This window comes from Nicotiana tomentosiformis, chromosome 2 (genome assembly GCF_000390325.3).
Source record: "Nicotiana tomentosiformis chromosome 2, ASM39032v3, whole genome shotgun sequence".
NCBI lineage: Eukaryota > Viridiplantae > Streptophyta > Magnoliopsida > Solanales > Solanaceae > Nicotiana > Nicotiana tomentosiformis.
The window spans coordinates 56981241-56995975 of record NC_090813.1 but is presented as its reverse complement, the minus strand read 5'-3'; positions in this window follow the sequence as shown (position 1 = coordinate 56995975).

Below are 14735 nucleotides of genomic sequence, written 5' to 3'. Positions count from 1 at the left end.
AGTGAGACCCATGTTACTTTGCGCACAGAACGGGTCATATAGCACTATAACTTTTAAGTAGTACTACTCCATTAAATAACAATGGATCATGTGCAACTTTTCTGCATTGGCTGGCTATCATTAAAACGAAATCAAAGAAGAGATTTTTTTGCTCAATTTCAAAGGAAAAAGTTACGACTTCATATCTCGGTTTTCCTTTTAAGCTTTTTGAGTGAATAGCTGAGGTCCCTTGTTTAATCTTTCACCGAAAATGCAATTAGGATTTAGGACTAACAGTGCTCCATTACTTTAAATGAAATTTAGTCGCTAGTACCTGATAGAATGTACAGTATATTTTTTATATATATCTGTATATTTTATAGACTTTTGGCTATCAAATCTAATTAATTTCGGTGACCAATTTTGTTTTTTACCCTTACTTTAAAGAATTGTTTGTGCTCCACTTCATATTTAAAGCCTAAGGACCATTTTAATCCGGGAATGATTTTGGACTTTTTCTCTATTGACATTATTGAACTGAAAAATTGAAATTCAAAATCCATCGGCTAATTCCTAAATATCAGTCATTTAAAGTGGCTATCTGGTGTCATTTCTACCTATTCCTGACTAATTGGGCCAACATTTCAAAGCCGTCCTTCCCGGGGGATTTGCAGTCGTACCATATATTTGTGTCACCTTTTAACGTGTACCCAATTTTTAAAAATTATTGATTTGGTAGCCAGCTGACAAAAAATCCGTAATAATATAACAATTACACCCCTGACAAAAGATATAAAATCTACATCACACATTAAGCCTCGAAAACGGTCTGCTTTATCCAGTCTTGAGGTACCTCAGCTTGAGGATTCTACCATTACATCAGGAGAAGGTGTTGGACGTGTTTCCCGCTTCAAAGAAGTTGGCAATCCTGAAACTTTCTGGAAAAGAATTAAAAGGAGAAATAGTTCTTATCTACACAATTCAATGACTAGGAGAGATGATATCATTTTGAATTCTTTGTTCTATTTTTTTAAGAATACATAGTATTATCAATCACCGTAAGAATTGAAATGACCGATTTCCCAGTGATTATCAAAAAGCAAACAATTATACAGTATTTACATCAATGTTTGAGAAGTTGTGAAAATATTTGAGCAAATCAACAACTCTAGTTAATATAGCATGAAGTTATTTCGCATTGAAGCTAAAACTTCATGCTAATTGTGAGCACCTAATTTTTTACCGTGCTTGAATATTTCCCGCTCTCATCTTCCTAGGCGTGTCCCCACTCCACTTTCTTTTGTCCCCCATGCTTTGTCCCCCCATGCTTGTCCCCCACACTTTGTCCCCACTCCACTCTCCTTTGTCCCATATGCTTGTCCCCCATTCACTTGAACTCTTACGATAAATACCACCAAACTTCCAGCTAAAAGAGTCTCTCGGAACTAACCCCAAGGATCAGGTAAAATTCCATTAAAACAACCTTAAAACCACCAGAAAATAGCTGAAAAATCAGCTCCAAACCAGCTTATCCCCACATCCAAAAATGCAACAAAACAACCCCAAAATCCATTGAAACAACAACCAGAAACCTATTAGTTATAGCCGATACCTTTCAGTCCAACGACTCTATCCATAGCTTCAATGGAGTCGAGGTCCGAGTTGAGTCCGTCGAGGTTGACGACGTGATTTTTGGTCCATTCTCGATCTTTGGTATATGGTCGTATCGGTCTTCAAATTTGGTCACTGTACTCCAACTTTTTGGAGATTCTTCATTAATATTAAAGGAAATCTTCTCCATTAAGGTACCTCTCTGATCATCTCTCTATTGCTTTGGATGAATAATTTCAACACAAATTGTTTCACTATTAGATGAGGCTAAAATTCGTATTTTCTTGTTTGTTCTGAGCTTTAGTATAAATGAACGTTAAAATAGGTGTGATTATTGACCTGACTGTGAGCAGATTTGGCTTCAAAAGTTTAGTTTGAATGTTATTAATGCTTGTTGCTTCCGGTCAAGCATATTGTTTAATCCTCATTGTATCTGCAGTTTCCTAATAACTAAAGGCATGATAATTTGGTTAGTTCTATTACTAATATTAGTGCTAGGATCGGTAGCCTTCCGGTCATGTGAGTTTTGGTTTTATCTAATGTTATTAATATGTTTGGTTGATGAAAGTTTACAATAGATCCCTATAGTATTTAATTTCTTCATTCATGCCATTCACTGTTCGCTCTTTTATGGCTTAGTTTTCTTAGATGATTGATTATTCATATATTAATTTAGTCAAATAAGTTTAATAATTTTTTTTTAATAGTTAAATTATACATCTTTTCCCGCAAATTAATATCCATAAATCATGACCTCATAACAAACTCAAAGTAGTTTTTTTTTTAAAAAAAAAATCATGAATGCTCGTAGAATGCTTTAGGCGTGCTTTAATCCATTATCGTGGTTATGTATACGTTCGCGTGATGTAACTATGATCCCAAAATAAATCAAGGTACGCGTCCGCGCAACTTTTAACCAAAAACAATCTTAATAATAAATGTTATCAATTGTGTATACGTACGCGTGACATGATTTTGGCACAATAAAAAATGGATTCACACACGTGATTCGTTTCAAAGATAATTCCATATTTGAATAATTAAAAGTAGATAGATAAAACATGAAAACCAATAAATCACAATTTATCCAAAAATTAATTCAAGCTAAGTTGTAGTCAATAAAGCGACCGTACTAGAACCACGGGATTCGGAGAATGCCTTATACCTTCTCCCCGGTCAACAGAATTCCTTATCCGGACTTTGTTTTTGTAGACCAATAATAATAGAGTCAAACCTTCCTTTGACTAGGGATTCAAATAAAAGATGACTTGAAACACCAAAAAATCAATTCCAAGTGGCGACTCTGAATAACAAAATAATCCCTACTCAATTTTGTCACTTTAATTGGAAAAATCCTTTAATCCACATTATCTTTTTGGGGTATAAAAAGAGGTGTGACAACTCTGGCGACTCCGCTGGGGACTCATGAATTCGAGCTTGTATATTGACTTTGTTTGGCTTTATTAATTTTTGTATATATTGTGATTTATTTGGGCCTAATGTGTTACTTGTCCATTTTTTTTCGTTTTGATATTGTTGAATTGTACATATAAATTGTATCCTCTCGCACCCCTCTGAGTCTTCTTATAGTTAGTTATGTTGTGTTTGCCTACCATCATCATAAAATTTCTGTCTTGAGATAAAGCCAGTTAGCCTACCAGCTTCTGGTGAAGGATTTAGTCACACATGCTTAGGCGGGAGAGCCGTTAGCTAGCCAGTGTTGTTCTACTACTGGTAATGCTTGACGCTCCTCGGCTCGGGTTGTCCGCCCGGGTGAGCCAGGTCGAGATACCATCTCCTTTAGGATTTACAAACTTAGAAGAACAAGCCATAAGCAATGAATATCCCTAGTAGGCTACGCTTTATTTGCATCATGTGCATTTGACTTAGCAGCAGTCGACTCATGGGCCGAGTTTTGTTTTAGGACAGGTACCTGGTTGAGACCATTGTGTCATGTTATGTGCTACTTGTTGCATTATTTGGGAGGCTTGCATGTCGACCGACTTTAGCATAAATCAGTTGAACGAAAAGGAAAAAAAATGATGTGGTCTAGTGCATATGGTTTTTGAAGATTAATTTTCATTAAAAAAAAAAACATAGTCGATTTTGACTGAACTACACGGGTCTGATTCTCACCGGATGTGAGATACGTAGACAAACCTCATCGGTTTCGGCCCCCAATTTAAAAAAAAATCCAAAAAGATATTTTCCTTTAATTACTTCTTTAGAAGCTTTTTTTTTTTTTAGACCAAAAGTCCAAAAATATTTTCTTCCTTTTTTTTAAGTTTTTCTCCCAAAATCCAAAAAAAAAAAAATCTTTCTTTTGAAATTTAAAAAAAAAAAAAATCAAAAATAGTTTTTTTTACTTTAGAAGTTTTTCTTTCACCAATTAAAAAAAAAACAATCGGAAAAAAAAAATTAAAAAATATTTTTTTGCTAGGAAATTTTGTCGGATTAATTGTACATGAAAAAGAGTTAGTTTATCTATTTTATTTCTGATCTACCGAACTACTCGGGTCTGATTCTCACCGGAAAAAAAAAATAAAAAAAATAAATCCAAAAATATGTTTTTTCCTTCTTTAGAAGTCTTTGTTTCTCCCAAAAAATCCAAAAACAAAAATAAACAAAATCCAAAAAAAAAATATTTTCTTTCTCCTTTAAGAATTCTTCTTTTCAAACATTCCAAAAGAAAAAAAAGAGCTAGCTTATGTACTTTGTTCCCGGTATTCCTGAACTACGTAATGATCTGATTCATGCGGCGTCATGATACGTAGGCATTCCCCATCGGATTCGATCATAGCCATAAACAAATTGAGTAAAAAAAAAAATTGAAAAAACATTGAGTGAAAAAAAAGAAGAGAAAGAGTGACAAAAAATAACAGAGAAAAACAAAGAGCGAAAAACAACAAAAAGAGAAAAAAATCAAGATATGAAAAAAAAAAAGGAAAAAAAAAAAGAAAAAAAGAAAAAAGAGAGAGAGTCTCCCGAGATGGATTACCCATGTTGGTAAATCATACTCGATCTTGTTCCAAAAGTTAGTCAGGCTAGGTCTACTGTGGCCAGTAGCCCCGAACCGGCCAAACCCTGAGTCCCATTCGCACCAGGCTAATGCTAGATGTGAATACCATTCCGGAGCAGTCAGACATGATACAGAAGACTGTTAGACTCTTAAGAGAGCAGTGGAAGACCTCATCAATGTCAAGAAAATAATTCTTAGGGATGAAGAGGCCCTTAATATGATGAACAATTCTCTGCCTACTCACACCAATGGGCTAGTAATCGGAATGATCTGTGAAGATGAGAAATTTGATCTAGCACTAAAGGCCATTACAGCCATTGCCGAGACAGAAGAGAAACCTAAATACGGGCGCCAAACCTGAAAAGTTCTCTGTCATATGGGAGCCTCGGTAGCCGGTCTTGCTATCTTTTCTGCGTCCGAATTATTTCAGGATCTAATCCGAATATTTTTACTTCACTGCTTTGCTTTCTGATGTAAACCCTTCTATCTTAAAAACTTTTAAAATAAAAAAAAAAATCAAATGAAATTAATATTTCATTGTCGGGGAATGTTTCTTTTCTTAATCTTGTCACTTTTCTTATTCTCCATTAAGTTCTGTTAATGCAGATTTTAATGACATGACATGCTTGCGTACTTCATGCCCAGATCCTAAAACGTTGTCAGACCCCGAAATAATAGATCAAGAAATAAAATATTTTAAAGACAAGGCTTGTAAGAAAATTGGAACGAAGTTGAGATTTCCTCTCTTCGGATCATTGTTGTAGCCGGGATTGAGGATAAAGATTGGGTCAAGAACCGATTGAAATAATTGACACTGATGGATGAAAAATGATTGGCCGCAATTTGCCACGGGCAGTTGTGCTAACAAAGAATGGTCCGTGTCTACAACAAGAAAGTGCGGCCCAATAAATTTAAAATAGGACAACTCATTCTGAGACGTATCCTCCCAACTCATGAAGAAGCTAAAGGAAAATTGGCTCCAAATTGGAAAGGTACATACATTGTAATGAGAATACTGCAAAAAAGAGCGTTGTACCTGGGAAGCAATGAAGAAAGTGTCCCTGAAACAACCGTCAACGCGGATGCAGTCAAAAGGTACTATGTTTGACCTTCTATATAGCATTAATGTTCTCTGATTGGGATGATGAAGGCTTTCATTCTCGCTATCCAAACATCATCAACCCTTTGCTAACCCTTTTGAGTCAGTTACCTTTCTTTGATTACCCTCTTTGGAACCTAAAGATGTTATTTTTTAAAAAAAGAAGAAGAAAAACAAATAAAATCAAAAAAAATGAAAAAAAATCAAACAAGTTCATGTTAATCGAACTACGTTCGACTTGATTCCGAAAGGATACGTAGGCAGCCTCTCTCTGGGGTTCAGTCACACCAAAATAAAAATCTACATTCCCCCAAAAGTTGAAACTAAGGCAGGTGTTATAATGGTTCGGCGATGGTTTCGCCTAAGAGGTTCCAAAGTTGTAATTCAGTCCAAATCCTTTTTACCCAAATCCTTTTCAAGTCCTTCCGATCAATCAACGAGAATGTTCAAGAATTGGAGGATACAATCACTTGGATCTGATGCCACCAAAATGAGAGAAATAAAATGAGAGAGTCTTATTGGTGAAAACCCTCACGGGCACCATAGGGCGACGACGAGCAAAGAAAATAAAAATGAGAGAGTCTTGTTAGTGAAAACCCGCAAAGGGCACTATAAGGCGATGGTGAGAAGAGAATTGAGAGAGTTTAGCTGGCGAAAACTCGCAAAGGGCACTACTGATCGAAAAGAGGATCTTCACAGCCATTGGTATTAATAATCCTAGGCAAGGTTTCTAGGTTTCGAGGCAAAAGTTGTGATGAATTTCTAAGAGTCGGACGGTTTACACAGATCAGACATCAAGTCCAAAAGGCATATCATGTTCATTGAAGTCCGCATATACTCCAGATAAGTCATTCTTTCCTTCCCCGAAAGGGATACCTCTTGTCTAAATTCATTGTCCATTCCATTATTTGTTTTTCTTCGAATCCATTTTGGTCTAACTCTGTTCCAAAACTAAGGCAAAGAAGGGATAGCATGTTTTTCTTCGAATCCATTTTGGTCTAACTCTATTCCAAAACTAAGGCAAATAAGGGATAGCAAGACTGATTTACAGGGCTTTCGTTTGATACAAGCTAATATGCAAAAAAGGCACCCAGACTCGGCAGCGACATCAAGTCAACCCCGACTGGCCATGGCGGCTGATGCTTAGAAATCAAAAACTCTTGTAAAGAGGAAATCAAATTGAAAGTGCCTACGAGGAAAAATGAAGTTGAATAGGTTAAGTCCCAAGTGGCTAACCGTTTTTGCAAAGTTTGAAAAGCTAAAGGTTCCCCAATTCTCAGAAATTAAAAGTTTCGGAGGAAAGAAGTCGAAAGTGAAATTCCACAAAACAAAGTTGAAAAGGTTAAGTCCCACGCGACCAACCATCATGTAAAAGTTTGAAAAGTCAAAGGCTCTCTGGGGCCAGACATGCTAGTGGTATTCAGGAAACATCTAGTGGCAGGTTGAAATCATCATCAAAAGAAGATGGGCACAAAGCCAAGCTTCCAAAGACATCAGGGCCACAAACTGACCACTATTTTCAAAACTCACAATTTTTCTTTGTTTGCAGCATGAACAAAACAGTGAAGAATGGTGATTTCTAAAGGACGAATGTCGCCAAAGGTAAGTTTCCTCAAAATCTCCATTTTCCTTTATTTTTAGCATGCATAACTATTGTTCATACCTCTCATTTTCGTAGCTTAACCCAGGTAAAACCTTTTCGCCTAGGGGGATTCAGCTCATAGTTTCGGGTAGAAGCACTCTTTGCCCAGGCTATTTTTTGTTGCTTAACCCAGGTAGAACATTTTCGCTTAGGGGGATCCAGCTAATATTCCCGGGTAGAAGTACTTTTCGCCCAGGTTGTTTTTCGTAGCTTAACCCAGGTAGAACCTTTTTCGCCTAGGAGGATCCAGCATATAGTTCCGGGTAGAAGTACTTTTTGCCTAGGCTGTTTTAGGTAGCTTAACTCAGGTAGAATATTTTCGCCTAGGGGGATCCAGCTCATAGTTTCGGGTAGAAATACTATTCGCCCAGGATTGGTTTTTGTAGCTTAACCCAGGTAGAACCTTTTCATCTAGGGGGATCCAGTTTATAGTTCCGGGTAGAAGTACTCTTCGCTCCTTTTGTTTTTTGTAGCTTAACTCAGGTAGAACCTTTTCGCCTAGGGGGATCCAGCTCATAGTTTCCAGGTAGAAATACTATTCGCCCAGGATTGGTTTTTGTAGCTTAACCCAGGTAGAATCTTTTCACCGAGGGGGATCCAGCTCATAGTTCCGGGTAGAAGTACTTTTTGCCCAGGCTGTCTTTCGTAGCTTAACCCAGGTAGAACATTTTCGCCAAGGGGGATCCAGCTCATAGTTCGGGTAGAAGTACTCTTCGCCCAGGTTGTTTTTCGTAGCTTAACCCAGGTAGAACATTTTCACCAAGGGGGATCCAGCTCATAGTTTCCGGGTAGAAATACTATTCGCCCAGGATTGGTTTTCGTAGCTTAACCCAGATAGAACATTTTTGCCTAGGGGGATTCAGCTCATAGTTCGGGTAGAAGTACTCTTCGCCCAAGTTGTTTTACGTAGCTTAACCCAGGCAGAACCATTTCGCCTAGGGGGATCCAGCTCATATTTCCGGGTAAAAGTACTTTTGCCCAGGCTATCTTTCGTAGCTCAACCCAGGTAGAACATTTTTGCCTAGGGGGATCCAGCTCATAGTTCGAGTAGAAGTACTCTTCGCCCAGGTTGTTTTACGTAGCTTAACCTTGGTAGAACCATTTCGCCTAGGGGATTTAGCTCATATTTGCGGGTAGAAGTACTTTTCGCTCAGGTTTTTAATCATACCTTAACCCAGGTAGAACCTTTTCGCCAAGGGGGATCCAGCTCATAGTTCTGGGTAGAAGTACTCTTCGCTCAGGTTTTTATGCATAGCTTAACCCAGGTAGAACCATTTCGCCTAGGGGGATCCAGCTCATATTTGCGGGTAGAAGTACTCTTCGCTCATGTTGTTTTACGTAGTTTAACCAGGGTAGAAACTTTTCGCCTAGGGGGATACAGCTCATATTCCGAGTAGAAGTACACTTCCCCCATGTTTGCTTTTCGTAGTTTAACCCAGGTAGACCTTTTTCTCCTCGGGGATTCAGAATTTTTTCAGTAATACAGGGCGCCAACCCCTAGTTATATTTCCTTTTCCAGTAATACAGGGTGTCAACCCCTGGTTACATTTCCTTTTCATTAATACAGGGCACCAACCCCTGGTTACATTTCTTTCCCAGTAATATAGGGTGCCAACCCCTGGTTACATTTTCTTTTCAGTAATACAGGGCGCTAACCCTTGGTTACGTTTCCTTTTCAGTAATACAGGGCGCTAACCCCTGGTTACATTTTCCTTTTCAGTAATACAGGGCGCCAGTCCCTGGTTACATCTCTTTTTCCAGTAATACAGGGCACCAACCCCTGGTTCCATTTCTTTCTCAGTAATACAGGGCGCCAACCCCTGATTACATTTCCTTTTCAGTAATATATTGCGCCAACCCCTGGTTATATTTCTTTTTCAGTAATACAGGGTGTCATCCCCTGATTACATTTCCTTACCGGTATAGGGTACTGATCTCCTTACTAGTATAGGGTACACCAATCCCTTGTTGTGTTCTCCAACATAGGGTACACCACTCCCTAGTTGATTTTATTTTAAATGCAAGATACACCACTCCCTGGTATCATTGCCAATATAGGGTATCCCATTCTCTGACCACAGTTTCCCAACATAAGGTACATAAATCCTTAGTTGAGACATTCTTTTGGGACAATAAAAAAACAAAATCATCATGACTTTTTCAGGGTACACCATTACTTTTTTTATTTGCTTTCAATAAATAAGTAGTTTAGAATTTTGTTACAATAACTCACGAAATTTTTCTAGTGAAAACTGGGGCAGAAAAATTTTGTTTGTTTGTTTGTTGTGATGTGTGAGCAGGTTTTACCTCGAGGCACAAGGTTCGAGATGAACAAAAGAAGAAGTTTGAATCCACAATAAAGAAAAGAACAGGAAAAAAAGTGAATCCAAATGCAGAAGCAGATGGAAATGATATGGACTGCTCAAAACATGACTGAAGTTACGAGCTTCACATTTCCCGTTTTGCTCAGAAGAAGCCGTAGAAGAATGAACTAGCACCTACAGCTAGCAAGCATCAAGGTTCAGATCAGAGTCTGCATGAACAACCAGTCAAGACTCAAGATCAAGGTTCATAAGACTTATAAATAGGAATCTTGTAACTTATAATTGATAGGCTTATTTAGTTCCTTTAGATTTTGATGTAATAACAGGGCCACGGACCAGAGCCTCGACAGAACCTAGCTCGACTTTCGAACTCATCACTCTATCAGTTTTCTTGAACTACACGCGACCTGATTCCCTTATAACCCGGGATATGTAGGTTGTCCAAAACCAGGACTCGGTTGCACCTTTTTCTTTTATTTTCTTCCTCTTTTGAGTAACGATATGGTCAAAACTTAGTCACACGGCTCACTTTATCTTTGCCTGAAAACTTTTAATATTTCCAAGCAAAGAGGGGCATGCTGTGAGCACCTAATTTTTTACCGTGCTTGAATATTTTCCGCTCCCATCTTCCCAGGCGTGTTCCCACTCCACTTTCTTTTGTCCCCCATGCTTTGCCCCCCATGTTTGTCCCCCACACTTTGTCCCCACTCCACTCTCATTTGTCCCCCATGCTTGTCCCTCATTCACTTGAACTCTTACGATAAACACCACCAAACTTCCAGCTAAAAGAGTCTCTCGGAACTAACCCCAAGGATCAGGTAAAACTCCATTAAAACAACCTTAAAACCACCAGAAAATAGCTGAAAAATCAGCTCCAAACCAGCTTATCCCCACATCCAAAAACGCAACAAAACAGCCCCAAAATCCATTGAAACAACAACCAGAAACCCATTAGTTATAGCCGATACCTTTCAGTCCAACGACTCTATCCATAGCTTCAATGGAGTCGAGGTCCGAGTTGAGTCCGTCGAGGTTGACGACGTGATTTTTGGTCCATTCTCGATCTTTGGTAAATGGTCGTATCGGTCTTCAAATTTGGTCACTGTACTCCAACTTTTTGGAGATTCTTCATTAATATTAAAAGAAATCTTCTCCATTAAGGTACCTCTCTGATCATCTCTCTGTTGCTTTGGATGAATAATTTCAACACAAATTGTTTCACTATTAGATGAGGCTAAAATTCGTATTTTCTTGTTTGTTCTGAGCTTTAGTATAAATGAACGTTAAAATAGGTGTGATTATTGACCTGACTGTGAGCAGATTTGGCTTCAAAAGTTTAGTTTGAATGTTATTAATGCTTGTTGCTTCCGGTCAAGCATATTGTTTAATCCTCATTGTATCTGCAGTTTCCTAATAACTAAAGGCATGATAATTTGGTTAGTTCTATTACTAATATTAGTGCTAGGATCGGTAGCCTTCCGGTCATGTGAGTTTTGGTTTTATCTAATGTTATTAATATGTTTGGTTGATGAAAGTTTACAATAGATCCCTATAGTATTTAATTTCTTCATTCATGCCATTCACTGTTCGCTCTTTTATGGCTTAGTTTTCTTAGATGATTGATTATTCATATATTAATTTAGTCAAATAAGTTTAATAATTTTTTTTTAATAGTTAAATTATACATCTTTTCCCGCAAATTAATATCCATAAATCATGACCTCATAACAAACTCAAAGTAGTTTTTTTTTTAAAAAAAAAATCATGAATGCTCGTAGAATGCTTTAGGCGTGCTTTAATCCATTATCGTGGTTATGTATACGTTCGCGTGATGTAACTATGATCCCAAAATAAATCAAGGTACGCGTCCGCGCAACTTTTAACCAAAAACAATCTTAATAATAAATGTTATCAATTGTGTATACGTACGCGTGACATGATTTTGGCACAATAAAAAATGGATTCACACACATGATTCGTTTCAAAGATAATTCCATATTTGAATAATTAAAAGTGGATAGATAAAACATGAAAACCAATAAATCATAATTTATTCAAAAATTAATTCAAGCCAAGTTGTAGTTAATAAAGTGACCGTGCTAGAACCACGGGATTCGGAGAATGCCTTATACCTTCTCTCCGGTCAACAGAATTTCTTATCCGGATTTTGTTTTCGCAGACCAATAATAATAAAGTCAAACCTTCCTTTGACTAGGGATTCAAATAAAAGGTGACTTGGAACACCAAAAAATCAATTCCAAGTGGCGACTCTGAATAACAAAATAATCCCTACTCAATTTTGTCACTTTAATTGGAAAAACCCTTTAATCCATATTATCTTTTTGGGGTAGAAAAAGAGGTGTGACACTAATGCATGCTGAAGTTATTTATCCTACAGTCTACAGTTTTGTTATGAGTTTTATCCGAAATTTTAGTCTAAACATGCTGAAGTTATTTAGCTCATTTGCTAAAACTTCAGACTAAACATGCTTAAGTTATTTAATTCATTTGCTAAAACTTCAGTCTAAACATGCTGAAGTTATTTAGTTAATTTGCTAAAATTTCAGACTAAACATGCTTAAGTTATTTAGTTCATTTGCTAAAACTTCACACTAAACATGCTTAAGTTATTTAGTTCATTTGCTAAAACTTCAGACTAAACATGCATAAGTTTTTGTCTTGTAGTATGTAATTTTCTAATGAGTTTTTGCTAATGCATGCTGAAATTATTTAGTAACAAAACATGTTGAAGTTATTTAGTTCATTTGCTAAAACTTCAGACTAAACATGCTTAAGTTTTTTAGTTTATTTGCTAAAACTTCAGACTAAATATGCTTAAATTTTTAGTTCATTTGCTAAAAGTTCAAACTAAACATGCTTAAGTTTTTTTCTTGCAGTATGTAATTTTCTAAAGAGTTTTTGTTAATACATGCTGAAGTTATTTAGTTCATTTGCTAAAATTTCATACCAAAACATGCTGAAATTTTGTAACGCAATCTACATTTTTGTCCTAAGTTTTATCCGAAACTTCAGTCTAAACAAGCTGAAGTTTTTTAGTTTATTTGCTAAAATTTCAGCCTAACATGCTTAAGTTTTTTTCCTGCAGTTTGTATCTTTTATTAAAGAAGGGCAAAATTATCTTTTTAAAATATTTTAACAAAAAAATGGGTATGAATGCAAACGGAAAAATAAAATGGGTATAAGTTAAAAAGGGGCTACCATATAGGGCGCCCCATGCAATTTTTACTCCTTCCCTACTATCGTTATATTATGAAAAATGGGCTATTGTGATAGTCTAAAATCTCTATGGCATGGCATGACAACGCATAAAGAGAATTGGCAATTCTTTAGCCTTCTTTTAGGTTTGGCAAAGACAACCCCAAAAAATTGGTATTATATAGCCAAATCCTAAAAAATTCTAGTTCCTTATTTATTTTATCTCCTCGTATCTCTTCTTCTCTCTCCCATATCTCTTTTCTCTTTCCCCGTAATCGTCTTAAATTTGTACTGCACCATTATAGTTTGGATCAAGTAAAACGAAAAATAATATTAGTAGACGTACGAAAAAACTCCATCAACCAGCTGATCTATCTCAAACAAATCACTCAGCAAACCCATCAACCAGCATTAGTTAGACTTTTTTCGGGGATTAGGTGACGATAATAGATAATTTTGCGGTGATGACTTTTTTCGGCGATTCTGAATCTGTCTGGTGTGAGTGTGACGAGTAAAGCAAAAACTGGATTATCTCATAGAGAAATTGAAGGAGACAGTGGTGGAAGGTTCCTATAGTGAATAGCTCATTTCCACGCCATTAACAAAAAACCCATTTCAATTTAGGAATTTTTCTTCCAAATAAATTTTATATTTTGTGCTTTAAAAGTATTTCAATTAAAAAAAAATTTACATGGACTCTTAGTTAGACCCGCATTAGCGTTCGCTGTCCCCCATCCCACCTTAATTCTTTTGAGATTTGATTTTATTCTAGGGAATTCTCATCTTGTATATCAATGTATTTTTAGTATATATTTTATGTATATCCGTAAGAAATTATGTGTTATACAGTGAGATATACAAGGAAAGAAAATAACTATTTTATATATATTTTAATATACACAAATAATGAAAATAAAATTGTGATATATATTTTGGTATACATATTTTTTAATGTGTTATACACTGTGATATATAAAAAAATATAATTATTTTTATGATATATAAAAAATACACTGTGATGTTTTATATTTTAGATATACCAAGAAGGAAAAAAAAAGTTATGATATACTTTTTAATATACATGAAGAAATAAAATAAAATTGTGATATACATGTTAATATACACAAAGAAAGGAAAGAAAGTTGTGATATACCTGTTGATATACACATTATGGTTATGATATACATTTATTAGCTATCTGGTGCCAATATCTATAACTAGGGTTTTTTTCTGCTAATAATGGGGGTATGTTGTCACACCATGCCAAAATCCCTATCTAAATTGGAAGTTTTAGAGCTTTACCCATAAAAATCAAACTAATTACCCCTTGTCTATCTATTTACTTTTGTACCAAGCAAATTAATTACCCTTCCTACCCATTGTAGCTTTTGTGGGGAATTGACTCTTTTTTCTCCCCTTTCGTTACTTTTTGTTCTTTCTCCCTTTTTGTTATGTTTTTTCAATCATAAATTTTTTTTATTTTTTTTATTTTTTTTACCATAATTTGATTACATACTCAATTTTGGCTCCTTTATTTTTATTTTATTTTTTTCCTTTTGTTCATTTTTCTCTATTTCTTGTTCCTTTTCTAATTTCATTTAACTCTTTTTTTTCTTTTTCCCCCCTACATAATCTAATCACATTCACCTTTTATGTTCCCTTTCTTTATTCTTCTTTATATTATATAGTAATAAAAGATAACTAATATAGTAAACATTTATTCACTATTTTTTAATATAACTGATATAATATACCTTATATATTTTATCTTATTTTTTTCTCTAAATCAATTATTAGAACAACTTATACACTATACATGTTTTTTCTTCTCTTTTTTCATTGCAT